Below are 27,267 nucleotides of genomic sequence, written 5' to 3'. Positions count from 1 at the left end.
GACTTCACCCACCTCCTTGAGAGATCTCATTCATTTCCTTTTATTCCCCTGAGGACAGAGGGCGGAACTGCAATTCTGGGTAGGAGAAGGTTCTGGTTATCAGGGGCACTCTCTGTAAGCAGCTTGCGGAGACGAGCCGTAGAAGGAAATGACTTCCTCTAAATGCAGAGACCTCGGGGAAGTTTCACATCCTCAGACTCGTGTTTCTCAGACTTCGCTCAGGATTTCTGCCCCTGCTGTGCGCCGCTCTGCTGGAGATTCAGTACCTGATGGGCTTGATTTTAAACCATTTTTATCTCAAGTAGTAAAAGCGGGTGAAACCATTTGTTTGAAATGCTTGTTATATTTTTTCCAAATACATGATAAAGACAGAACTCTAAAAAAAAAAGTTCATGCACGTTTTAAGTCAGTGTGGAAGGGTACACACTCCATTAAAGAATGCCCCTCACAGACTAGTAGAAACTTCCAGAATGTACGAAGTCCCAAGACTAGCTACCGGAAGAACGGTCAGGAATACTCCGACTTCGCCTTCACCCCTTTCTTGGGGCATCCTGGGGCAGGTGCAATCCCTCAGGACCCTAAGAACATGACTCTCAGAATGGCAGTGCGTCCCCCCCCATCATCGTATTTAAGCTGGATGACAAATCCCACATAGACGACGTCTGCCCCACGAGCTGGTGAAGAGTCTGGGGCCTAGAGGGCTCGAGTGACCTGCCCACAGTCACCCAGCAGGGGGGTGACGGAGGAGGGACCCTGTCTCATGCCATCCCCAACGGCTGCCCAACCTCCCACGACTCTTCCTCGTGGCCCCACATCGCAGCCGAGGGCTGGCCCGAGGAGGAGGTCACTCGCCCCGCTGGCAAGAAACGTCAGAGGCTCTTAAGAGAATGCCACCGAGAGAAGGATGTCACCATCCATGGCCATTACTTTTTCCACTTGTTGGAGAAACAAGTCCATTCACTCTCAGCGCAAGGCAGGTAAAAGGCCGCGAGGACTGAGGCCCGGGGAAGACAAAGGATGCCGCTGACACGTACGAACAGACTGGAAACCACCCGTCGCTCAGGGGGAGCCTCTGCGGTGGTCTGTTTGTCTGATCGCGGGGGGCGGCATGCAGGCCACGTGGGGGAGCGGGCCCGGGGGGTGGGTGTCAGAGAGCCCTGGCGTGGAACGGCATTGTCACTGCGCAGCCACTTGACCTGTCCAAGCTTCGGCTTCCCCATTCATTACACGGACACACGTATGTCATGGGATTTTTATTTCGAGAGGAGTAAATGAGCTTTAAAAGTGTCTGGCATATTGCAACTCCTGAGAGATTTTTAAACCCACTTCTCCCCTCCCTGAACATTACGATTATTTTGATTCAAAATTCTCCGATAAAGTCATACGGGTACACTTTAGTTCTTCAAAGTGCCAGAAGTCTGGGGAAGTTTCATTCATTAGATAACAGCACGAGGTCAAAACATCAGTAGAGAGAGCTAACTCCTACATACGCTCACTCAGCCCCACGCAGGAGCCATGTGATCTCCCATGTGTGGATAGGGAAACTGAGGCACGGCTAGGCATGACGGAGCTGGGATTTGTACCTGGGCAGTTGGGCCCCCGAGTCCCAGCTCTCCACGGCACATGGCCATCTGTAAGGGGGAAGACCAGAATTTAGACGAGGTTAGCTCATAGAGCATATCAGATCTGGAACTTTCTGCGTGGGTACCATTCAACGCCGGGGTTAGGAGGGGGCCACGCGTCTTTGGCAGGATGAGGCAGCATGAGAAAAATGAGAAATCTTTTGTTTTTCTTTTTCAATTCATTAAGGTTTGTTGGGGTGAGCGAGAACCTCGTTTTTTCCTTCCCCTGACTTCCCTCCCCTGCATTTTAACGGGGAAGGGTGCATTTCAAAGACCACTCAATAGCCGCGTTGAAGTCTCAAGTTCAACCACAATGTCCCCATTGTGGCTGGGGGAACTCCTTGGCCTTTAAGCTTAGGTTATAAAAATTTGGTCTGAGCCCAAAGTCTGGCTTTAATAGACTATTTTAATTTTGTTTAATGAATATTATTTTAAATCTGTTTGGCAGTTTTAAAATGTGTTCTTTTATTTTCAAATTAAAATTTACTCATGTTCAGTGCTTTCTGGGGCGCGGGGGTGCAGCCGGGAGTGGGGCGATAATAATACAAGCCATCGTTTATGGAGTGCTTACCGTGTGCCTAACACCCTGCTACGTGCTTTACGCCTGCCACTCTTCTAACCCTCACCACCACCAGGGGACAGCCGCTGGTCCCTCCACTGCGTGGGAAGTGGCCTCTGACCCGAGGTGACATAAGTGGTGAGAGACGATTTAAGGCTCAGACCAGACCTGTCTGAGTTCAGGGCTGTGCTATTAACCACCGCCCTACGTTCCCTGGACACTGACAAAGGACCAGACTGACCGATGGCTTCATGTCCATCATCGGCCCAGTACACAGTTCCCTATCACCTCAAAGGTCACGACAGCTGGCTTAGCACAGCGAAGTGTTTTACAGCTATGACCTCATTTAAATTCTCACAATGGCCCTTTGAAGCAGTTATTATTATTATTTTTTTTTAGGAAGATTAGCCCTGAGCTAACATCTGCTGCCAATCTTCCTCTTATTGCTGAGGAAGACTGGCCCTGAGCTAGCATCCGTGCCCATCTTCCTCTACTTTATATGTGGGACGCCTACCACAGCATGGCTTGCCAAGTGGTGCCATGTCCGCACCAGGGATCCGAACCCAAGAACCCCAGGCCACCAAAGCAGAACATGCACACTTAACCGCTGCGCCACTGGGCTTGCCCCTATTATTATTATCATCATCACCCCCCTTTTATAGAGGGGAAATAGAAATCCAGGGAGCCTAAGTCATTTGCCTAACGTCAGGCAGCTTGTAAATAATAATCATAATAATAACAATAATAATAAAACTGACATTGATATAATTCATACTCTTTGCTGCATACTATTCCAGACACTTTACATTTATTAACTTGATCTCCACCCACAGTAACTCTCTGAAGAAGGCGCACTATTATCCATCCTGTTTACAGATGAAGAAACTGAGGCACAGGAAAGTTTGGTACCTTGCCTAAGGTTAAACAGTTGGTTAATGCTGAGCGAGGATTTGACGCCAAGCAGCCCGGCCCGTGGGCTCGTGTTCTTCATCTCTAGGCTGTCAGTCAGCGCCAAGGTTTAAGTCCAGGGAGTCTGACTCCCCAGCTCCTGCCTGTTCCCCACCACCTCCTAAGGGAAGCAGAAGGTTGTCTGTCTGAGCGGGGAGTGGGCCGTGGGCTCTGCCTGAAGCTATTCTCAGCACAGAAGCCAACGCCCTGCTCTTATTGAATTAGGCAGGGCTTCTTCGGGTGAGGGCCGGCAGAGCTGGGTCTCTTTCTCCATCCTGTTGCTTGAACACTGGAAGCCTCAAGAAGTCATGCCACTTTCCTCTGAATCCTCAGGGGAAAAGAAGAGGCAGCGCCCTTCTGGTGGAAGCGCAGGGGATCCTGCCATCAGAGGTGCCAGATGGGGTCCTTCTTGCCTCTAAATCCCTAGTAATTAGCCCAATGCCTAGAACACAGCTCGACAAGCACCGCTGAATAAATGAGGGAAAGAATGAATGCCTTCGCAGTTTTCTCCCATCACCACGCCCTGCATGAGGCACCCAGGAGGCACTTGGTAAATAATAAGGCAGCGAAACGGTGTATGAAACCTCTCGAGAGCATGTCCTTCCTCACCCACTAAATTTATCTTGTCATATTGCAATAGCTCAGGGGCCAGCAAACATTCTGTAAAGAGCCAGAGAGAGAGTGTTTTAGGCTTTGCAGGGCCTGTGACCTCTGTGGGGACTACTCAACCTTGCCATTTTAGCACAAAAACCACCACACGCAACAGCTTAGACCAGCTAACTGCCGTGACGCAGCCCCCATTTCAACAGATTCCAACTCTAAACCTTCAGAATTCCTTCAAGGACAGGCTGAAGATTCTGAGAATCACTGGATGTCTCTTATTTCTGAGCCCAACTTTGTACCTGACCGTCAGTTAATATCACTGAGACAAAAACAGTGGAGACTGACTTTAAAATCCATTTCTCCAGGACAAACATGTGGAGGCACTGGCTGGATAGCTTAGCAGTTAGGAATCAAAACTGGGTTCAGTCCTGGCTATGACACAAGCCATGTAACCCTGGACAACTTACTTTACCTCCCTGGGGTTCAATTTTCGTATCTGTAAACAAGGAATCATAATAATAGCACATTCCATCGAAGGCTATTTGGAGCCAGAAATCTGAGTGTTTACTTAGCACAGTGCCTGACATAGTAAGTGATCAATAAATACGGGCCACTTGTTATTCCCAAACAAGTCTCGTGTTTTCTTAAAGACAAACCCAAAAAACCTAATTCACTAAAAATAAGCACAAAGAAAAGACAGCAAAGCTTCAGGAAAAGACAACACTTCCAAAACCAGGTTCCTAAAGACACTCCAGCAAGACATTCCAGGGGTCCCAAGGTGTCAGAAAATTCTCCACTCTCGATCAAACCACTAGCAAGGCCCCCAATCTCTCTGCCCACCCCCCAAAAAAGTCTGCTTCCGTATCCTTTCATCATTTGTCTTGTTGAGGGTGCCAGAGCCATGCGGAAGATATTCGGAGCGTTTCAGACATTCCCTGACTTTAAGACATTCTTTCTCCCCCCACTCCCTGTCTCCACACCCCAACATGACAGGCTGCAGGGAGTATAGTCTCTTCAGCGAGAGGAGAGCACCAGAGAGCTCAGGCCCCTCGCAGACCCGAAGCAGATAATCTTCTTGGCTCCCCTTCTTTTCCACGGCTGGATGGGGCCAAAACTCTGCTTACAACACAAGAGGCAAGTCGCAACTTGTTATGCCACATGACACCATCCGAGCAGCGAGTCACCGCTTCCCCCTACAGTACCAGTCACACAAAGGCCAGAGGGGCAGGAATCTGCCCCGTGCTCCTTCCCCCCAACCCCCTTCCCAGCCAAGACGGGCATTCAGACCTTTGCTGGAGAGACAAATGTTTCTAGAACACCCAGAAACAAAAGTCTCCATACGTGCAAATAATACACACCCACAAAAGAAAATAACCGATCTGCACGGACACCCTGGCTGTCTCTCCTAAGAGGAGGTTTTCTCCCTACGTGGAATTTCCATCAGCGCCAGGGTTGGTACCAAACTCGGGGATGCAGTGGACATACTCTCATCTCTCTCTGCATTTCGGGGAGCTGCCAATCAAGGGAGTCCTAAAGGTCTGTACTTACATGGTGCACCCCAAATGCTAAAAACACATCCACGTTCCTAAGAATGAAAAACTGTTTCGCAAACTATTAATACCTTAACCACAAAGTTACTACAGGAAGGGGGTGGGAGGTGAGGAGACGGACGCAAGGAACGCTCGACATTTTCCACCTCTGGCTTCCGCATTTCCAATCAGGAATGAAACATGTGCTTTGGAGTAAGGGGTGGCCCCGGAATCTGCTTTTTCTTTGGAGCAGTGAGGGGGGATCGAAGGAGGTGGGAGTTCCAGCCCCCCCATGTCACTTTACCCCAAGAACGTCTTCGGTCGTCCTCAGGACTCCAAATCAAATCGAGATCTTTCAAGCGTGGGCCTTCTTCTGCGTCCACTTCAACCAAACATGTCTAACAGGCAGGAATGCAGACTTGGCCGACGGAAGGAGAATTGGTGGTTTTCGCCCTGTTTGGGTGACCTTCATTGGGCTTATTTATGCACTTCAAACTCATGACCTAATACATGTTGGTTTGGCTTCTCTTCTCATAATAGCAGCCCGTAAAAAGCTTTTGAGAATTCCCTGTGTTTTCTTATTTTGGGTCAAGAAAATAAAATCGATATCTAAGTAACCTTAAAAAAAAAAAAAAAAGCCAGCCTGCACAATCTAAAAATCTGGAATGTTTCCACCAGGGTTAAGGATGTCTCAAAGTCTTAAAGATCGTCCGAGTTCAGACCCACATTTGCCGTTTTTAAGGTGCGATATTTGGTAACGGCCTAAGTGAGAATTAGCTAAGAGGGGCTTTCTGACATAAGTCAAACAATGACATTGAAAACTCACGTTAAAGCAATTACCATGCGGAATTTTTCTGTGTTTTTCCCATTTCTTAAACAGAAGTGTATATGTTTTCAACATAGTTTCTTGCTGTAATTTTCTTTCTTGGCAAACCCACATCTTACCATGAAACCCAAAGTATGCACGATACAGAAACAATAATGGTTGAAACAGACCCGGCCGTCTCTGGCATGATTTTTCTTTACAAAATTAAAATGTCTTTTGGCTAATACACAGTACAGGTCAGTTATGAAAGACGGTTCCTGGGAGAAGAATAGAAAAGAAAGGAGGACTGACACACTCAGCTGATGCAAGACAAAAGCAAGTTGTCATATCTCTATAGGACAAGGACCTGCCAGTTCCTCATTCTTTGGGGGAAAAAATGTTGATTTTATCATTTTTCTTTTAGTTAAATTCACAGAGAGTTGACAATTCTCCTCGGAATGACTGAGTAGATATGCACGGATAGGTTACAGCTGGGAACACACAGATTTTAAAAATCTAACTTTATTAGATGCTCAAAAGGAAAACGGGGAAAAAAATACAAGGCCACTGAAATCACACACATTTTCCTGTTGTGGACACGATGCTCTTGATACTAAATGACAAAATAATTTCTAACCTCCTTTAAACACTTGGTGCATTTAAACATGTCTAAATTGGCATTATCAGGCAAAGACAGTCGGCTGTGTGTGCATTCTCCAAACCGGCAAGAAGGGAACCTGTCCTGGCTATCTGCTCATCTAAGTTCCTGTTTTAAATTTCTGCACGTATCTGAAAACAGAGGCAGACTTTTCAAAAAAGCAGGAGCAGACGCAGCTGCGCCTGAACCAGCACTATCAGGGGGCGATGACAGAGATGATGAAGCCCCTGCTTTCTATAGACCGGGGAGCAGAGACCCTCCCATCCATCCTGCCAGGCTGTGTCCCAAAGGGAGGGCCCCCGAGGCCCCACGGACCCTCACTCCGCCTGTCCCAGTTTCGGGCAGCCCGCGGCCTCCCTTAACCTTCAAAGTGGCAGAGAGAAATTGTGCCGGTTACCTGACTCTGGGGACCACCTGTTCCAAATTATTCTTCCCTCTCCAAATGTTTACAGTCGGACCCCCAAACAACCACCCACCCATAGCAACCCAGCACCTTCCGGGAAACTGGACTTGGACCGCCTACCGTAACATTGGAGGGCCTTGCCACTGCCGGTAAATTTATTGACTCTTTTTAGGAACCGAAATGCGCAGCGTTAGAGCATAGAAGGCACAAATCACATTAGCCCTTGTAAATAAACAGTCATTTTCCTTTACAGAACCACACACAACCTGCTAACTATCGTGACTCACAAGGGCTCATATCTGCGTCCTCTGAACACTTAATATGATTTTTCTTTCGTTTAAAACAACAACAGCAAACATCACGGCAGAGTCAGAAAATAATTGCGTTACGCGCATTTAAAACCATGCAAATTCAGCATCTCTCTGTAAGGGAAGTGAGAGCAGAAATGTTCTCTGAGCTAAGGTTTTCACAGCACATGGGAAAGGCACAGTCTGGAGGTCGGAAGGCCTCGATCCCGGGGTTCACTTGCTTTCTGGCCTCTCCTGAGTCAGTGGACTCTCGACTCAGTTTCCTCGTTAACAAAGTTGGGATAACAATAATAACATTAATTCCTATGCCAAAGGGTTGTTATGAGAACCCATGCTAAAAACACATGGCAGGAGTTGACTTCAGGCCTGGCATATGAGTGCTCCATAAATGGCAGCGATTTTCATCATTATTATCAAATACAAAGATATAATTTGTAAGTGGAGAGACAGGCAAAGGCACCAACATGATGAAAGTGAGCAAAAAGAAAGAAAGAGCAGGAAAAATAAATTTCAAAGCCTGTAACTTCCGTCGTCCTCCTCCCCCTAAATACAGCTGGGTGGTACTTTCATACCCTGAGCTGATTTGGAACCCCATGCGACGCAGCGAGGCAGATGCAGCGTGCCTTCCTGCCCTCCGACCCTCTCACAGCGAGACCAGCGGGTCCCAGCCAGTCACTTCAAGTATTTGCCACCTGACTGAGGGGGTTTATCCTCAGATTAGAAGAGGTGTTACTCAAACACCATTAGGCCAGTTAAGATCTTCAAATAGCGAAAATGAAGCATTGTCTCAAGTGAGTTCTCTGCTAATTGTTTCCTTACCAGAATCTTCTTTGTGTTTGGTTTGTAGGGTCTGTTGAAATGCCACAAACGATAGAGGGGAAAGAAGTGGGCCATTCAGAAGCTGTTGTGATGCTGGGGGTGGGGCTGAGGGAGGACGGTGGGGAGAGAGCGAGGCATTCTGGGGCGTGTGTGCGTGAGTGTGTGAGTGTGTGTGTGCGTGTGTGTGTTCTGTCAACAGGCTGTGTTTTCTCAACTCTGGGGCTAATTCTCTGAAAAGAGATTCCTTTTGAGTGGAGGCCACCAACTCCTTTTTCACAGCAGCCAGCTAAGAAAAAAAGTTTCCTTCCACCAACAAAACCCAGCCTTGGCAAGCGGCAGAACCTGTGGGCCTTGGAGGGAACTGAGTCACCAGCCACTGCACCTCCACCAACCCCACAGACAAGGAGGACTACGGAGTTAGGCAAATGCCCCCTTTATAAAAAATCTTTGGGGAGAAAGTTCTCTCTCCTAAGGAATTCACGTCAGGCCGGACGGCCTTACATTTCATGTGTGCCTAAGTGAGGGGAAGCCTCACCCAGCCCACACGCACGCACACACACACACACACTCCATACTCAAATTCACAACACATACCCCTCAGACCTGTGGATACTGCCTCATTTTTATGCTTTTATTTTTTCCCCAAGCATTTTTGTGCAATGGAGGCCTGCCCGACAAAGACAATACCCCACCCCAGTTGCAACGTCCCCCCACCCCTTACAGAAGATAACGCGCTGTGCATGGATACTTAGCGGATCTTTAGGGACAGGCAAACGTCTAAACAAGACATCTCCATGCCTTCATTTTCTCCTGACAGCCACGGGCTCTCTCTGCCGAGAGAGAGGCATCTGTCATAAGTGGCTGGGAGCCCCACTTATGCACCATAACGGCCTGCGATTTTATTATACAAGGAGTTTATTGCTGGTCTAATTAGTTTCAAACTGGGCATTCCAGCTGAGGACACCTAAAAAACATCTGGTGGAAGGAGCAAGAATGAGTCCTGGTTCTGAGCCGGTTACGGTTAGAGTTCTGCATAACTCTGGTGTCTCGCGCCCGACACAAGTTATCTTTGGAAAAGTAACTGAAAAAATAAGGGAACGGTTTCTTCTTTGTGGGAAAGGAGTCTTTTTGTCATGGGCGAACCAAAAATGTCTTAAAGTGGACGTGCCTGGACTGCGCATACTTTTTCACAAACTGCCAGGGTCTCAACAGCTTGCTCACTCTAATTCAAAACGCACTCAGCTCCAGCACAGAGTGTTTTCTCTGAGGATATTCCGTTCTCCCAGCAGCAGCTAGCATTTTATCAATTTATCCGTCTGGAACAAGGCTCGCCATCTCTTACATGCAATTTAAAGCAGAAGTAATACCACACATTTGAAATAGCATATTTGGGTGTTTTTGCCAAACGGTAATCCTCTAACAAGTCAACAAATCATATCTCTTTATGATGCGTTTAATACAACACAAAAGGCATGAAAAGAAGATTCTAAAACTTAAGTGATCAAAACATGTTTTTTAAAAATCCCAACGTATTGGGATAACATCTTTTTATTTTATTTTATTTCCTTTAGTTATTTAATATCAGGAAAGAGATTTATGTGTTTATGGCGTATTCTCAGACACATAGCCAGCACACTAGGTGAGCTATTTCAAGATGGAGGAAAAATGCCCATTCCTTTAAGATAAAATAGTTAATAATATTGTGAAGCTAAAGTTACAAGAGAATGGAGTAACTACTAACTATGTATGGGACACACGAACTGCTTTTAAAAAGTTCAGGTCCTTTCAGATCTAGCCACATTGTTCGAAAGTGCAAAATGTAGAATTTCCTTCAAAGGCAAGGGGATGTTGGCTGCAAACACGATTTCACGCTCAGTCTAAAGCAAGCTTCAAACAATCATCATTTGTTATATAAATTATCTATTAACTTTCCCTAGTCTGAGGATGTCTAAATGCAAGGAAGTAGAAAGATTAAAGGGTTTAAGGTGATGGGGAGAGAACAGAGGGAAAAGATGAACGTTTCTTGAGTAAAGTTGCCCAAAAGATTTTTTCACAAAGATTATTTTTAAAAGGAGGTTTGAAACGGAGTTCCTCTCTCTCTTTTCAAAAGGGCAAGAGGCTGGTATGCGGCTACTTGCTCGGTACTCATACTCTGGAAGCAGAAATTTCACTCAAGCAAGCAAGAAACCGCTCATGAAATGAACAGATTCGGTTTGAAATACAATTGTCCGCTGGTTATAATTTCCTTTGGAAGGGAGCTCCCTAACTCAAACCTAATTCGGCACTCACATTCTGACTTTATGTCTGTAAATCATTCTGCTTCCCTCTGTCCTGCTCACACACCCAACTCTGATGTGCACTCGATTCACTGCTCCCCGTAATGAAAAGGTACCCCCACCGGGGGTGATTTATACCTCAACGTTATAAAAAAACAAGTAATTAAAGATTACCTTACATTTGGGGGAAAGGGGGAAGAGAAGAAAATGGTATCCATAAAAATGCAGCATCAGTCTTGCTTTAAAAAGAACTCAGACGGCAGCAGCGTGCACGCTGTCAACTCTTAGCCTGGGCTTCCCCGCTTCGGGGCAGTAGCAACCCCGCAGGGCCAAAGCGCTTCGCTCCCAACAGTCGGGAAAGGCGCACTGAGGATTCTGTGATGCGAACATTTTCACCGGTCAAGCCTTCCTAATATTCCTTGAGCTTATAAACTACGTATTTGGGGGCAGGAAATACATTTAAGGAGCGAGGGCCAGCACGGCCCTTTTACCTCCAGGCTGCGAGGCTAAAAAGCAATTCCATTCTCCACTCTCTCCCATCACAACCAAACCCTCGCTTCCTTCTAAACCTTCTTTTGATGGAAAGTTCTGCAAGTTTCAACCCCAACTTCAGCCAGCGCCAGGACGTCCGCTCCGGCACAAAGCCGGGGAGCCGGACCAGCGCAGGCCGAGCGCAAACGGGCTTTGAAAACGCAGTGTAGCTAGAAGGACAAGGCTCAGCGGGCCATTCCAGCCCCATCCCAGGGGTTCCAGCCGCTTGCTCCTCGGTTACCCCAGAAACAGCGCCCGAGGGCGTGCGTTTGTCTCCCGGCTCCCGGCGCCTCTTCGGTCCGACTGAGAGCGTCCCTCATCGCGAACCACTCGGGTCATAAAACAAACCAAACGCAGAGGACCCAGCCGCGTCTACACCGCCTGCGCGCCATGCACTTGTCCCGCGCGCGGGAGTGCAAACTTCGGGGTCGTTCCCCACCAAGCGCACGGGGAAACTGAGGCCCCGAGCCCGGGACGGACTTTCTCCAGACAGGATCTGCCCGCTGTGCCCGCTGCCCTTGTGCCTGAGCCGCCCTGGGAGCCCCGGGCGCCCCGATCCGGCCCGTGCGCCCCCGAGCGCCCCAACAGCTGCGGAGGCCCCCCCGCTCGGCGGGTGCGGGAGAGAGGCGCACGGCGAGGTGCCCGCGTCCACCCCGGCCCGGCGAATCCCGGCGGGCGGCCGGGGCGGGCGCGGCGGGAGGTACTCACCGCGCGCGGTGGAGAGGGCGCCCCGGCGCGGTGCGGGTGCGGGTGCGGGTGCGGGCGCGGGTCCGACGCGGCGGGGCCACTGCAGCGGGCACGCTGCCGCCGCCGCTGCCTCCGCCTCCTGGGCTGCCGCGACCGCCGCCTGCGCGGGGAGGACCGGCCCCTTCCCCTCCCTCGGCCGGGCCCTCCCTCTGCCCCCGCCCGGTCCCCGCGCCGCTGCGTGGGCGCGTGCGGGCTCCGAGGCGCGGCGCCGGGCTCGGCGGGCGCACACCCCCGGCGGCTGGACGCGGGGCGCGGGGCGCGGGGCGCGGGGCTCGGGCCCTGCCGCTGCCACTGCCGCCGCGCTGCTCCGAGCGCCTGCAGCCGAGCCGAGCGCGCTCCCTCTCGCCGGTCGCGGAGGAGGCGAGGGCCCAGCCTCCTCTCCACCCACCGACACCCACACCTCCTCCCTCTGCAACCCGGCACGGCCCCTGAGAGAAGAAAGCCTGCTCGGAAGGAACTGCAACAATTACACTGACATTCATTCATTCACCCACCCATTCATTCATTCAGGGTACATTGAGCACCTCCTGTGCCAGGTCCAGCTGTGGGAGATTCAGCCAGAACGAGACAGACTAGTTTTCTGCCCTCCCGGAACTTACATTCACATGGGGAGGTGAACCGTTAACAACCAAGTGAAGAAGCAAGACCATTTCAGAAAGTTGATTACCGTGGCGGGGAAAACATGATGTACTGGGGGCTCGGGCACGAAATCTTACAGCAGTCAGGGAAGACCTCTCTGAGGCAGTGACATCTGTATTATGAGAAAGTGCCCCTGCTGGTGCTGTCTCCTGGAGGAGAGTTCAGGAAGCGCCCCCTACCCTTCACCCATTTTACAGACAGGGAAACTGAGGTCCCAAGAATTTAACTGGCTTACCCAAAGTCAGTGGGGCAACGCCCTCCACACACACCTTAAATTAAGGCACCCCACTTACTTCCTCCTCTGAAGGCCACCTCTTTCAATCTTCCTCACAATCAACTGCCTGGAATGGAGTCTGTGCAATATTTTTCTCCCTCTCACTCGCTCTCCACTGTTTACGAACTCCGGGGGTGGAACACCTAGGGTGCTTCAGTCCGAAAACAGTACCAACTACTGCCGTTTGTTAAGCTCAATAAAATACAGGGCACTCAGATAGATTTGAATTTCAGAGAAATAAGAAAAAAGTTTTAATATGTGTGCTCTGCAATAGGTGGTATATATTTATACTCAAAAATTATTCAGTTTCTCTGAAATTCCAGTTTAACTGGGTGTCCTATATTTTTCTCTGCTAAACCTGCCAACCCTAAGCTCATCGGGTGAGCCTTCCTTATCACATTTAATCCTCAAAAGAGACCCAAAGGCAGACACTGTTAGTGTGCCCATGTTACCGATGACTGAGTCCAAACTCAGAAGGCAGAGTGGCCGACCCAGGGCTGAAGGTGAGGTCCAGCCGTCTCCAATGCCCTCGCTCTCGAGAAGAAACACAGAGCCTTCAGCTCCGGTTGCAGGCCACTGGGAAGCTGATGGAGTTAAGCTCCGGGTCCCCCGCTTGCTGTGCCCTTTCTAGGGCCCTTTCTAAGAGCCTAGAAATGTGTTCACATGGTCACCTGTTCATGTAAAATTTCTAAGTGCTTTGCTTTTGACATTCAGCCCCAATCAGCAGAGACCACCATCTCTCTCCACTGTGATTTCCCACTGCAGGCCCTGACCTTGAGCCGGGTGGGGTGGAAGTGGCCACTGGCTTTTGGGGATCCAGCTGAGGGAAAGTTGAGTTGGGAATTTTGTGATGTTTGTGGTATTTTTCAGCATCTTAAAATCTGAATTTGTTGTGATTTGTTAATTCAAAGAAATATGTACTTTGGGACCTAATTTTGGACTCATCAGTTTGTATTCTTTTTCTTAAATAGGGTCCCCGAATTGTTTACGCAGAGGCCTCCGTCCACCTCGATCCACCTCTGTCACAGCTTCTTCCGTCCCCTTTCTACTCCCAAACTTCAGACAGAAGCAAATGGATCCAGTCAGCCTGGCTGTTCTCCTCGCACGAGCCAGGTAGACATCAGACGCGCCGGTCCTGGCTGAAGATGAGTCTTCTGCTGTCTCGGTGCGGGGCGTACAGAGGTACTTCTCCTTCACTTTCTCACCTCAAAGACGGAGATAATGGCACCCATCTTGTATTATTATTATTGTGACAATTCACTGAGATCTGCTCGTAAAAGACTTTCTGCTGTGACTGGAGTTGGCACCAGCCATCGCTCAACAAATATTATTACTGTACACACAACTTCACTTCCCATAGCATCTTTGCAAAAGTTCCAAGTCCTTATAAATTGCACTTCTTAATGCTCTCCAGAGATATCTAATTTATCTTGGCCCGTGAGCTTTAATCTAATGTTGTTTAAACAATGGCAGTAAGCAAAAAATATTTTTCCCTAAAGGAAGAGACTGGAATGGAAAATATCAAGTGAATTGTATGCAATAAGAGTAAGTGTGTGTGAAGCTGGGTCAGGATGTGCAATGTATTTCTTCTTGCAGATCATGGGGGAAATTGCTGAAGAACACTTATTAACGAGGGGTACTCTAAGGGGTACAAAGGGTTAACTGGTTTCCCTCAACCCACTTGACCCCTTCACCAGAATCTGGCCCATTAGCTCATAAATCGCAGCCACGCCCGAAGGCCCCCTGAGAGATAAAAGGAGGCAGGTGCTTATTAATTTTATTTTTTCCTTCTCTTGGGCAGTGGTTCTCAACTCGGCTGCACATTAGAATTTCCAGGGGAGCCTTTAAAATCCCCATGCTCAGGCCCCGCCCCAGACCAATTAAACCAGAGCCTCTGTGGGGGAGATTGAGGCATCAGTACTTTTTAAAGCTCCCGGGAGGATGCCGGCGTTTGCAGGGGGTGAGTCTCCATCTTGGAAGAATGAGGACTTTTGATCACAGATTCACAGCAGAAGACATAGAAGCTGAGCTGGGACTCAAGCTCCCGATTCTTACCGAAAACCACTTCAAATCCTGCCGCTTTCCCCTGTAGGGGCAAGTGCCCCCTTTCCATCTCTTTCTTTCTCTTGATTTCTTCTTGGGAAGAATTTGTTCTCATTTTATAATGACCAGCAAAATAATCTCAGACAAAATCTGCACATGCTAAACCATAACGCAGATTCTTTGGAGTGTAGACCACAGACACGCCTACCCTGGAGTAAAACATTTTTGCCCCCCAGAGTCTTCCAAGTCAACCTTCTCTGAAGCCAGAAGACCAGCTTAACTCTGAAAACTACAAGTTTCACAACTAGCCAACGTGTATCTACATATCCTACAAACACACATGTATACTCTCCGTGCCAAATCATGCCTTATTTCTATACACAGTCCTTTCTCACCTGAAAGATCTCCTCTACAAAAAAGTACTCCATTTTAAAAAATGCATTCATTTAAAGCTTGGCTCCTTCCAAAAGGGATTTGAGGCAGTATGCAAAAACATACATACGGCTGTAGAATAAAGAAAACAAGAAAAGCAGTGAAGGGGAAACATGGGAAGGAGAAGAAAAGAAAGCCAGGGTGAGGTTTGCACTCAAAATGTGGGCTAAGAGGTCCTGAGCACTTGTCAGGCATGGGAATTGATTGAGAATTGATTGAGCTTCCTGGCAGGCAATGCAAAGAGGAAAATGTGATCAATTACATCAGCACTTTCAAATTTTCTTTTGTTCGAAAGCCAGCATGCACAGAAGCTCCGTGTGGAAAAAGGAGGTGAGGGATCCCAGCCCCAGCCTCATGCCTCACACCTTTCTCCTGTGGGTACTCGTAAAGGGTCTTGAGGGAACTCCCAAAGCTCTGCAGAGTCAAGACTGAAAACCATGGATTTTAAAGTGCTTCACTGGGGCCAGCCCGGTGGTGCAGCAGTTAAGTTCCCAGGTTCTGCTTCAGTGGCCCGGGGTTTGCTGGTTCAGATCCCAGGGGCAGACCTACACACTACCTATCAAGCCATGCTGCGGCAGGCAACCTACATATAAAATAGAGGAAGATGGGCACAGATGTTAGCTCAGGGCCAGTCTTCCTCAGCAAAAAGAGGAGGATTGGCAGCAGATGTTAGCTCAGGGCCAATCTTCCTCAAAAAAAAATTTTTTTAAAGTGCTTCACTATCTTCATAATTCTCAATGCCTATAAGATAGAAACAAACAGAACTACTTGAACAAATCAGAACTTTGCCTGATATTGATAGAGGGGAGAAGTTTCCCCATGATCCTTATAAAAGAGGCGGTATGTGACACAGTGGGTATGTGGGGTTTGGGCAGGGGTTTGTCGCAAACACGTGAAATATTAAATACCCCTTCATCAAAACGAAAACAAAAACAAAAACAAAAAACCTCACATCCTTCCTAACCCAAATATAATAACCCACAAATACAAGCCAACTTTGAGCAGCTCCCTAGTAAACAACTTCCCAGTAGACTGCATTTGTATTTAATACCCCAGCTTCATACAAGGCATGTTTCTCACAATTATCGGACCAATATTTATACAGAAAAACTTATATTTGTATCCCCAAAACTCAACGTAGCATTTCTATCAAAATAACACACAGGGAAAGTAACATTTTAACTACTGAGAGGACGTCAGAACCTCATTTTGAAAAACCACCAAGAAGTAAAGAAGGGGGACATGAAATCGATGTGGCCGTGTCACCACACACACACCATTTGCTGAAAGCTTTAGGAATTGTTCGGGGATGGGTCAGGAAGCCATGCTTTAAGCATTTTGTATCCTAACAGGCTAGTCTGGTAGTCGGTAGGCATTTTAAGCGCTTAGTTCCATTTTAGGAAATTGTTTTGGGGCTTGGGGTGAGGCGTCATGCATTACAATTTTTCCCGTTTCAAATAACAGGAAATCAACTCTTGGGCGCATTTTCAGGCAGAGCATCAGAATTTCGGGCTCATCAGGGTTCAGTGGAAGATGCTTACTCCCACATGGAGAGTGGCTTTGGAGACGCCCACACACGCTGGTCCCCCACGCGCACCACCCTTCCCGGATAGAGTCCCGCGGCTTTCACTCTCATTCCACTCAGGTCTCTGCTCAAACGTCTCCACCCCACAGAGGCCCCCCCCCGACCCCCGACCACTGTGTCCAACAGCAGACTCGTCACACTGTCCCCCATCCTTCTCCCCAAGAGCACGAATCCCTCCGCGACACCACATCCCGCGTTCACCTGTTTACCTGTGCGTCGTTTGTCGCTGCCGCCGGAACAGCAGCTGCACGTGAGCAGGGGCTGACTGTTTGGTTCAGGGCTGCGTCCGAGGGCCTTGAACAGTGTCCGCTGCGTGTGTAGACCCGCAATCAGCTGAAGAACGAACGACAGATACAAATGAAACGGTGTGAGTTTCGATGCCGCGCCCGCAAAAGGACCAATTGCCCTTTCCAGTTGCCTTCACCACCCACCCCGGAGTAAATAAACAGGAATAAAGGTGTCCGAGAAGCCCAATCTTCTAAGAACCAGAAGAGAGCTCAAGATAAGGTCGAGATTTTCTTCCTCTCTTTTTCTTTTATGCTGTCTCCTTCTATTTATTCTTCGGCAAAGACCCTGCGGATTCGAAGGTGGGAACAGAGAGTGACCCGGGGGCTGAAGTCCATCCTCCCGTTCAGGGACTGGTTCGGAGGCCACAGAGAGGGTGCCAGACGAGAGGAGAAGACGTGAAGCTCCTGTCTGTTGACTGTGAAACCCAACCGTGGAGCAACAGTCTTGATGGAACCGTCCACATCTGTTAGTCATGCCCAGCTTTCAGTCACGCCCCGTATACATATGGGATATATAGAGCAAATATAGGAAGAACTTTTACAACTCAACAGTAAGAAGACAAATAAAAAAAAAAAGAAATGGGCAAAACATTTGACCCAACACTTCAAAAAAGAAGATATATGAATGGCAAATAAGCGCATAAAGAAATGCTCAACATCGTTAGTCATCAGGGAAATGCAAATTGAACTATAATGAGATACCACTACGTATCCATCAGATAGGCTGAAATTAAAAAAAGTGACCGTATCGAATGCTGGCAAAGTTGTGGAGCAGCCAGACGCTCAGACACTGCTGGTGGGAATGTGAAATGGGACAACCACTTTGGAATTGGGCAGTTTCTTAAAAATTCCCCTACCATATGACCCGGGCATTTGACACCCTAGAGAAAGGAAAACGCAAATCCACACAAAGATTTGTATATGAATGTCAATAGCATGCTTATTTTTAACAGCTAAAAATTGGAAACAGCAGAACTGTTCATCAGCAGCTAAATGAACAAACGTGGTATGTGCATAGGATGGATTGCTACTCAGGAACGAAAAGGAATAAAAGGAAGGCGTGAGACACACACAGCACCGGTGAATGTCAAAATCATTATGTTGAGTGAAAATGCCAGACCCCGCCCTCCCCCCAAAAAAGACTCAATGCTTGATTCCATTTATGTAAAATTCTCAAAAATGCAAATTCACTTATAGTGACAGAAAGCAAGGGAATGGTCGCCCATGGATGGGTGTAGGGAAGGATGGATTACAGAGGGGCACAAAGAAACTGTGGGGGTGACAGAAAAGTCCTGTGTCTTGATTTAGTGATGTTTTCATGGTGTGCAGCTATCTGTCCAAAATGATCAAATTTAACACTTCAAATATTTCCAGTTTATTATACTTCAATTATGCCTCAATAAATATTAAAATATTGTGGTACAGGCATACGAGCTTCTTTACTAATGCATTAAATAATAAGATCTAGCAGCAGGGCCCAGTCATTTCCATAATTTCAAAGTAGTGCAGAGTATAAAAGATATTTCAAGATATTTGTAACAACCGCAATGTGATATGAAAACACCTGTGATTCCTGTTGGTGACAGTCACAGGTCCCACTAATGCTACTGTGGTTTGTTGCCACATTCGTATTCGAAGGGGCTACTAAATATTAGTTAGAGGTTGGTGAACAGAAACATACTTTTTTCCATCCAAGTTTACAGACCCCATGAATTATAACCATGGACTCCAGGTTAAAAATTCTACTTGGCAGCGACCTCAGCTACCTGAAGGCAATCATCTCCCTAGAAGGTAAGTATCTTTTTCTTTTCCTTTTTGGTGAGGAAGATTGGCCCTGAGCTAATATCTGGTGCCAATCTTCCTCTTTTCTTTCTCCCCAAAAGCCCCAGTACATGGTTGTGTATCATAGTTGTAGGTCATTCTAGTTCTTCTATGTGGGATGTCTCCCCAGCATGGCTTGATGAGCTGGTATGTAGGTCTGCACCCAGGATCTCAACTGGCGAACCCCAGGCTGCCGAAATGGAGTGCACGACCTTAACTACATGGCCGTAGGGCTGGGCCCTGGTAAGCATCTTTAAACCCCAGGAATATCTAGAGTTAATTATAGAAATGTCCTAAATGGGAAAGCGATTTTATCAGAAAGTATATTTTAACTGAGATAAGATTCAGAAATAAATGTGGAAATATTTGACAGGGTCAAGATCATCATGTTAATTTTTTTTTGTTAAGAAGGAATCTGTTCACATTTAGTAAATTACATACTTTAAGAGATTTATGCTGAAGGGGCTTAAGCTGTTGGAGTAACGTGGTCAGACTTGTTGACTGTAATTTAGAAGGTAACCGAATTGTTGCTGAAATGGACAATTTTTCAAAGGAAGTCTTACTGAGTTTATATTACAATCGTTGAAACACTGAAGAGAATTTAAAATTGGCTGTATAAGCGTGATTTATTAGATTTATAAGAATGGATTGAGTTAGTACAAATGTTGGACAGTTGAAGTACCCAGAAGATCAGTCGAATATCCAGAATATCAAATTTAGAAAGGCGGTTTAAAAGATTCGAAGGCATTTAATTAGCTAAGCTTGTAAATGGGAGCAAATATTAATCAGTGGTTTCCTTAAAAACAATGGCTGATTTTTGTTGTTTTATTCTTAGAAATAGAACAATAGATTTGAAGAGTCTTAAAAACTCAAGGGGAAAAACTAAGTTGGGTAAACTGTAATTTCAGTAATTCAAAATTATTTCCTAGAATTTGTGCGCAGCTTACTCTGTATACAGAACCCACCCAACTCACATGTAACAGTAGGGATGACTGGAAATGAACAGGCCACGGGAAATCCAGGACCCGTCTCTCGTCTCATGTTTATTTTTGACCTACGCATCCCTCTGCCCTTTCTCTGGGCCTCTGCCGTTGAGGAATTAGCCACAAACACAAGAAGATTCTTTTCCGTGACCTAAGGAGAAGAAAGGCCATTCGTTACACTCGGCTTAGGAACGAATTTAAAATACTGAACCATTTAAATTTTCAAAACAGTGGAATCTAAACAAACGCTCAACTGGTGAATAAATGTGCACTCATTGCCAAAACCCCAGTTGGTTTACACAGCATTTTTTGCCGGTTCCTTCCGCAGAGCTGAAGCCCGTGGCCCGCCCTCTCCAACAGTGGAGAAGAATCCCAGGGGGAATGAAATAGTTGTACAATAAGCATTTTTAGCAATTTACAATATTCATGGCAGTTAAATACCAATACACAAACTTCCCCCCTCACAGAATTCTTGGGAAGGTGAAATCAAATAATTTCCCCAATTTGAAATGATTACTTCCTTTACCAGGTAATTCCCTTTCAGCATTCAGTGACTGCATTATTTAGGACATCAGTTTGGCTGCTGTGACAGAAGGACATCCTCCCAAAGTGGCTTTTATTTGATACGTTTTTTTCCTCACTTAAAAGGCTGAGTAGGCAGTTGTTGGCCAGTTTGGTGGCTCCACCGTCATTTGGGATCCAAGGTCCTTCTGTTTTTTTGTTCTGCTATCATCAGGTGGCGGCAATTTTATAGCCCAAGGTGGCTGCCTTAACTCCAGCCATCATATCTGCATTCCAGCCAGCAGGAAGAGGGAAAAAGAGCTGTAAGGTTAACTCTGTTCTCCTAAGGGAACTGCCCAGAAGTTGAACACATTGCTTCCATTCACATCCTATTGGCCAGAACTTAATGATATGACCAGACCTCATTGCATGGGAGTTTGGGAAATGTAGACTTCGTCTTGGCAGACATGGTCAAACTAAATATTCTGTGACTAGAGTAGAGAGGGAGAACAGATACTGAGGGGCAGCTGTCAGTCTCTGCCACTTTCAACTTCAAACTCTACAGGTTTTTGAGTCTTGTGTGCATCATGATTTCTCTTGAGAAATATTCCTTGTAAGTTCAAATTGTTAGAGGGAGGTTTGGAAATATCTATTAAAATGTAAATTGTAACCCGGGGATTCTATTACTCACCTGCTCTCCAGAGAAACACAGAAAGTAGTCTCAGTGTGCATGTGCCAAAAGATGCCCATCCAGCCTTGCACATAGGAGTTTAAAGACGGAAACAAACCAAATGATAATCTAAGAGAAATGGCCAATGACCTGGTATACCCATATTTTAGAGTTCTTAAGAAGGAGGTGAATCTGTATGTACCAGATGTGTAATCTGTAGAATGTCATAAATAGTGTGAGTGACAGTGTTTATATATTTTTAAAAGAATATATGTGTATACACACCTATAAATATTCAGAGAACTGGAAGAATTTGTATATTAAAAAGATTCAGGAGGGTTTATATTTTAAAAGAAAACATATATATGTCTGAATATATATATTAAGAGAAAATATATATTTTAAAAGAAAACAATGATATATTCCAATATATAGTATATATACTGTAATATACTATATATAAAATTACTTATTATACAATATATAATACTTAACACTATATACTATAATATAATGATGTGGATTATATAATATTCTATTAAAATACCAGTTATTTGCAGAATATCCCTATTTAGAGTAATCTGATGTTTTCTCGTGATTCGATTCAGGTTATGCATCTTTGGTCAGGATACACAGAAGCGATGATGTGTGGTTCGTAGCAAGTATTTTCAGTTTGTCCCATTAATGATGATATTAACTGTGATGCCTAACAAAGGCGGCATCTGCTGGGTTTCTCCGCTATCAAGTTACTCTTTTCTGCCTTAGTAATCAATCAGCATTTTGTGGGGCTCCCCTTCAAGACTATGTGCATATCCTGTTCCTCATCGAACTTCCAATTTGTTAACTTATTTTTTCATACTCTTTTATTCAATGGGTATAATCTGTTATTATCCTATTTATTTTCATGTCCAGATGGTCCCAGCTATGGCCGGGGGCAGCCTCTTCATACCAGCTTCTGTGTCCACTTGATACGTCCCCATCTTTCTCCGAGCACTTCCTTCCTTTCTGGCACAAGAAGGTGTTCAGGTTCATCTTCCAGTGTCTTGACTCAGTCCTGGAATAGCCACTTCTCCAAGAATCTCTGGTTCCTTTTAGTGGAAAAGAATTTTTATAAACCAAGATCCAGGCACTAATTGTGTCCATTGCTGCCGTTGTGTCTCTGCTCTCAGGCCCCATCAGTGGACAGAGCTGTGTACACAGATACATGTAGACTCATTGCCACACACAGACGCATACACACAGACCCATGTACAACGGGCAGACGCTAACATCAATATTAACGAGTGTGATACTGATTCTGTAATTCATCTGGAAGAGGAAATGTTTGACAAGAACATCTTGAAAATGAGCAAGAGATATCAAAATAGATAAAGGAGCTGTAATAGTTAAAACCGAGAAGTGCTGGCATAAAGAGAGAAATAGATCAATGTAATAGAATATAGAGTCTAGGAACAAACACACTTATGCAAATCTGTTTTGCTTGGTGGGGGAGGTACGGCCTAGTCAATGCTGTTGGAACCATCGGCTCCCTGTCCCGGAAGGCGAATTCTCCCCTTTCTTTAGGCGTTAAATTCCATGTAATGAGATACACATCAAAAAAATAAGGAAGCATTAAGATATGAGAAAAATCACATGGGACTATTTCTATACCATTAAGACAAGAAGGCCTTCTCTGAGCAGCTCAAACAACAGTAGCAACAACTAAAACAAAACAGACAAAATAATGAACAAAAATCCATCATGAAGACGATCGATGAATTTGACTGCAAAAGGTTTAAAACTTTTGTATAGCAAAAGATATCAGAAACCAAATTAAAAGGCAAGGGACCGTTTAGAAGAAACATTTGTTAAATACAGAATAGATAAATTATTAATAATTCCAAATACATTTATCAAGAGTTGCTACAAATCAGGGCTGGCCCTGTGGCCGAGGGGTTAAGTTTGCGCTCCGCTTTGGTGGCCCAGGGTTTCGCTGGTTCGGATCCTGGACGCGGACATGGCACCGCTCGTCGGGCCACGCTGAGGCGGCGTCCCACATGCCACAACTAGAAGGACCTACAACTAGAATATACAGCTATGTACTGGGGAGCTTTGGGGAGAAGAAGAAGGAAAAAAAAGAAGTTCGGCAACAGATGTTAGCTCAGGCGCCAATCTTTAAAAGAAAAAAAGGGTTCCTACAAATCAGTAAGAAAAAGACAGATAACCCAGTATGCTAGTGAGTAAAGGTATGACTATGCGACTGATAAACCGGGAAGGAAAAATGCCCAGTAAACATTAAAAGGATGTTCAACCTTATTAAAAATCAGGAATATCCCAAATAAAACACACTGAAATATCCTTTTGTACTTGCAGGTTAGTAAACATGAAAAAGATTAATAATAACCAGTTTGGGTAAAGTTGTAAGGAAATGGTTATGATTATAAAATATTGGGAGACAGATGAGCCCTTTTAGAGAAAAGTTAAACAATAAAAATATATGTATATATTTTTATATATTACATTTTAAATTTATATGCGTTTACAGTTTTTGAATTTTTATCTATACTCATATAAACTTAAAGCATGCACAGCCTTCAGCCCAGAAATTCAAATTCTATTTCTCTATCTTAGAAGAAGAGTGGTGGAGGGGCACAAGGAAGCATATATAAAGATCTTCATCCATGTGTTATAACAGCAAAAAATTGGAAACCAGTTAAACCAATAGGAAATTAGTTAAATAAATTAGAGTAAGAAAATTCTATGCGGCAGTTAAAAAGCATGAAGTAGAGGTGTGCGTTCATAAAACTTGCCAGGATATGTCAGTAAATGAAAAGGAATTACAAAACAAATATGCAAAATGTGGTCCCATTTGTGGAAAAACAAAATCCCACAAAACACAACTCTCTCTCTCCCTCCCTCCCCGCTTTCCTCCCTCTGTCTCCCCCCCACCCCCGCCCCCGCCTCCGCCCCCAAACACCACATACTCTGGAAATGTACACATAAAGTTAATACCAGTGGTTACTTACAGGGAAGAAGCTTGGTTTTAGAAGAAGGGTGCAAGAAAGGTCAAGGGAAACTTTATTTTATTTGTATTCTTTGATTTTTTTAATGATGATAATGTACTAATATGTTTCTGGGGTTATTAAAAATAAATTTTAAGACCCATCATTTTTTAAAAGAGTAATTATTTAAGTTACAAGATATATGCAAAGCACATAGTGCAGATGTGGCACATAATTAAATGCTAGCCATCATTATTCTGTTTTTAGGTATGTGATTTTTGACAAAATCCATTTCCCAGGAGACAGGATTCCAGGTTCCTGGCTTTATCACTGTGAAATTAATAAAGAATCCTGGACTAAATTGGAGTTAGAAGGCCGGTAGGGGGAGCTCTCATGCCCTGTCACACATCATCAATTACTCCAAATGGGAAGGGGCACAGCTCCCATCTCTGACAGGAGTGTGTTTTCCACCTCCCCACCTGCAGGAGGAAGGAAGATATCTCTCTCCTTGACAACAGCTCAGCCAATGAGAGACTGTAGCAGCTCAGCCAATGAGAAGCCACTACACTTTGGACTCCCAGTTTCCTCCAATGGAGTCTTTGTTTATTGCAATCCCTGCCACCTCCCCCTTTTCCTCTATAAAAGAAAGCCTCTTGCTTTGTTTCTCTGGATTGCCTATGGTCAGCTGGAGCCTGCATTCCTGAGTTGCAATTTTTTTGGTTGTTCACAAATAACCTCATTTTGTAGGTAAAACAACTGGCCAATTTACCTTTTTTTGTGTGTGTGTGGTGAGGAAGATTGGCCCTGAGCTAACATCTGTGCCAATCTTCCTCTATTTTGTGTGTGGCACGCTACCACAGCATGGCTTGATGAGTGGTGTGTAGGTCTGTGCCAGAATCTGAACTGGCAAACCCTGGGCTGCCAAAGTGGAGCACAGGAACTTAACCACTATGCCACCAGGCTGGCCCAACAATTTACTCTTTAAGTTGACATCACATCCTTGCTGAGTGACTGTTCCTATTTTTGATTCCCAGTTGCTGCTCTGTAAAATGAAGGGGTTGGACTGAAGTCTGGCTCAGCATTAAAAGTCTATGATTAGACACATTTTGCAAAAGTCCTCACCAATGAATTTTGTATTCATTTCCTATTGCTCTGTAACAAATCATCACAAGCTAAGTGGCTTAAAACGACACACATGTACCAGCTCAGAGTTTCTGTGGGTCGGGAATGCAGGCAGCTTAACTGGGCCCTCTATACAATGTCCCACCAGGCAGCAGTCAGGGTGTGACTGGGCTGCGTTCTCACTGGGAGGCTTACCCACAGGGGAGAACCCACCCCCAACCTCATTTGGGTTGTTGGCACAATTCATTTCCTTGTGGCTGTATGACTGAGGGCCCAGCTCCTTAAAGGCCATTGGCTGGAGGCCACCATCAGATCCCAGAGGCTACCTGCAGTTTCCTGCCATGTCGTCCTCACCATAGGCAGCTCACACACAGCTATTTGCTTTTTCAAGGCCAGAATCTCCCTTACTCTAGTACATGCTAGCAAGATGGGGTCACACACACATATGTATATAAAATCTTTATATACAGATTTTGTGTATAAAATTCCTGTGAATTTTATTATATATAAAATTCCTGTGATTGTATATATATAAATTACATGTATATATTACCAAATAAATATTATTGAATATATGTAATTTATATATATATAAAATTGCAGAAATGAGATTTTATATATATAAAATCACAGGAATGACTCCCGTCACCTTTGCCGTATAGTGTAACCTAATTAAGGAAGTGACACTCCATCACCTTTGCCAAATTCTATTGGCTAGAAGCGAGTCACCAGTGCCCCCCACACTTGGGAAGAGAATTCTATGGGGCGTTAATACGAGGAAGCTGAGATCGTGGGGACCGTCTTGGAATTCCACCTGTCACAACAGCTCTAAGTTGCAATTACTAAAACAGCTATCTCTATCTTTCCACTGATGAGATTATTTAGACAGTGGGGTGAGGGAGAGGAAAGAGGATTTATCAGGAAGGCAGAATTTCGTTTTCAAGGATGACAAAGCTTACTGCTAGCGTTTTTATTTTATGATTCAGAGCCTGCTATATACACTAATTTTAAATTGTCCCTTCAAGCCACAGAGCATCGAAAAATACATATTTAAAGAGCGTGTGAAATTCCATCCCCTCTAGACAATTATTTTGAAAAATTAATTCCTGCTTGATTATTTTAAAAAATCAACTCCATCATTTGGATTCCACTTTTTCCCATAATTTTTTGTACGATTGTATTAAAAATTGAGGCTCTGGGTAACTCTGACATACTTGGAGGGCAAAGCTAAGATGGAAGGATCAAATTAAATGAGTCCCTTTTGAAGTTTGCATTTAGACAGCGATCATTTGCATGAAATTGTGTGAAGCCAGGAGGATAGGAGTTAACCTGAAATCCTTTCAAAAATATGATAACGTCAATCAAGAAGCAGGCCCAGAGAACAAAGACGGGCAGGAGAAAGAGGAAGGGGGGAGGCTGGTCTTCACATGGACGTTGTGTGTTAGGATGGCAAGGAAGTGAACTTTCACTGTGATTGTCGGGGTCTCCCCGTCAGATGCTGAATCTGGGGTGCTGGGATGTGAACTTGCGCCCCGTCTGCACATCTTCCCATCCCAAGACGACTCTGCCTGGTTTAGAGAGAGAAACAAATCTGCAAACGCTTTCAGAAGCTGGCCTGACGAGATGTGTGCGGGGGGGAAAGGCTTGGCTGTCCTTCCTCTTTCCCCAGCAAATGGATGATTTTGCCGCAACAGCTAAGACAAATGTTTCTGTTAGGGAGGCGCCGCTTCCCGCCGAGTAAACATCTTCAGCAGAAGTAAACGGCAGGGTGTTAGGACAGAGCAAAGGAAAAGGACTTTGCAGCCAGTGTTGCCAGGGAAGTGGAAACGGAGAGACCTCTTGCAATCAGAGCTCCAGCGAGGTTGCCCAGTACTCGTCCGGGAAAAGAGGAGCCCCTCAAGTGGCCTTCTGAAGTGGCTGTCCACGTAGAGGAGGCAGCCAAGTGACACCAGTTTTACCCAATCGACTGCCCCTATCAGTTTGTGGGACTCAGGGCAAGTGTACAAATGGAGGCCCACTGACAATAAATGTCAAAATTTCAACAAAACGTGTTCTAACCCCCTGCTTTTACAAATATACCCTCATGATGACCTGGAGAGCCAGGTTCGGGTTTAGAATTCT

General features: G+C 45.6%; 1 protein-coding gene across 2 annotated transcripts in view; it reads right to left on the bottom strand.

Annotated features, from left to right (window-relative positions):
* EYA2 (EYA transcriptional coactivator and phosphatase 2) overlaps nt 1–12,143 on the bottom strand; it is a 253,768-nt gene extending 241,625 nt beyond the window's left edge. The window contains exon 1 of one of the 2 annotated variants that reach the window (XM_023626655.2): nt 11,770–12,143. The gene's annotated coding sequence lies outside the window, so the exon portion shown is untranslated. Of the gene's footprint in view, nt 1–8,254; nt 8,341–11,769 lie in introns of those variants that run through there. The other variant, XM_070247876.1, reaches the window with a different exon arrangement.
* Nucleotides 12,144–27,267: the final 15,124 nt, after the last annotated feature.

Source organism: Equus caballus, chromosome 22, assembly GCF_041296265.1.
Source record: "Equus caballus isolate H_3958 breed thoroughbred chromosome 22, TB-T2T, whole genome shotgun sequence".
NCBI lineage: Eukaryota > Metazoa > Chordata > Mammalia > Perissodactyla > Equidae > Equus > Equus caballus.
Note: the sequence above shows the minus strand (reverse complement) of the source record. Positions and strands in the feature narration are given on the sequence as shown.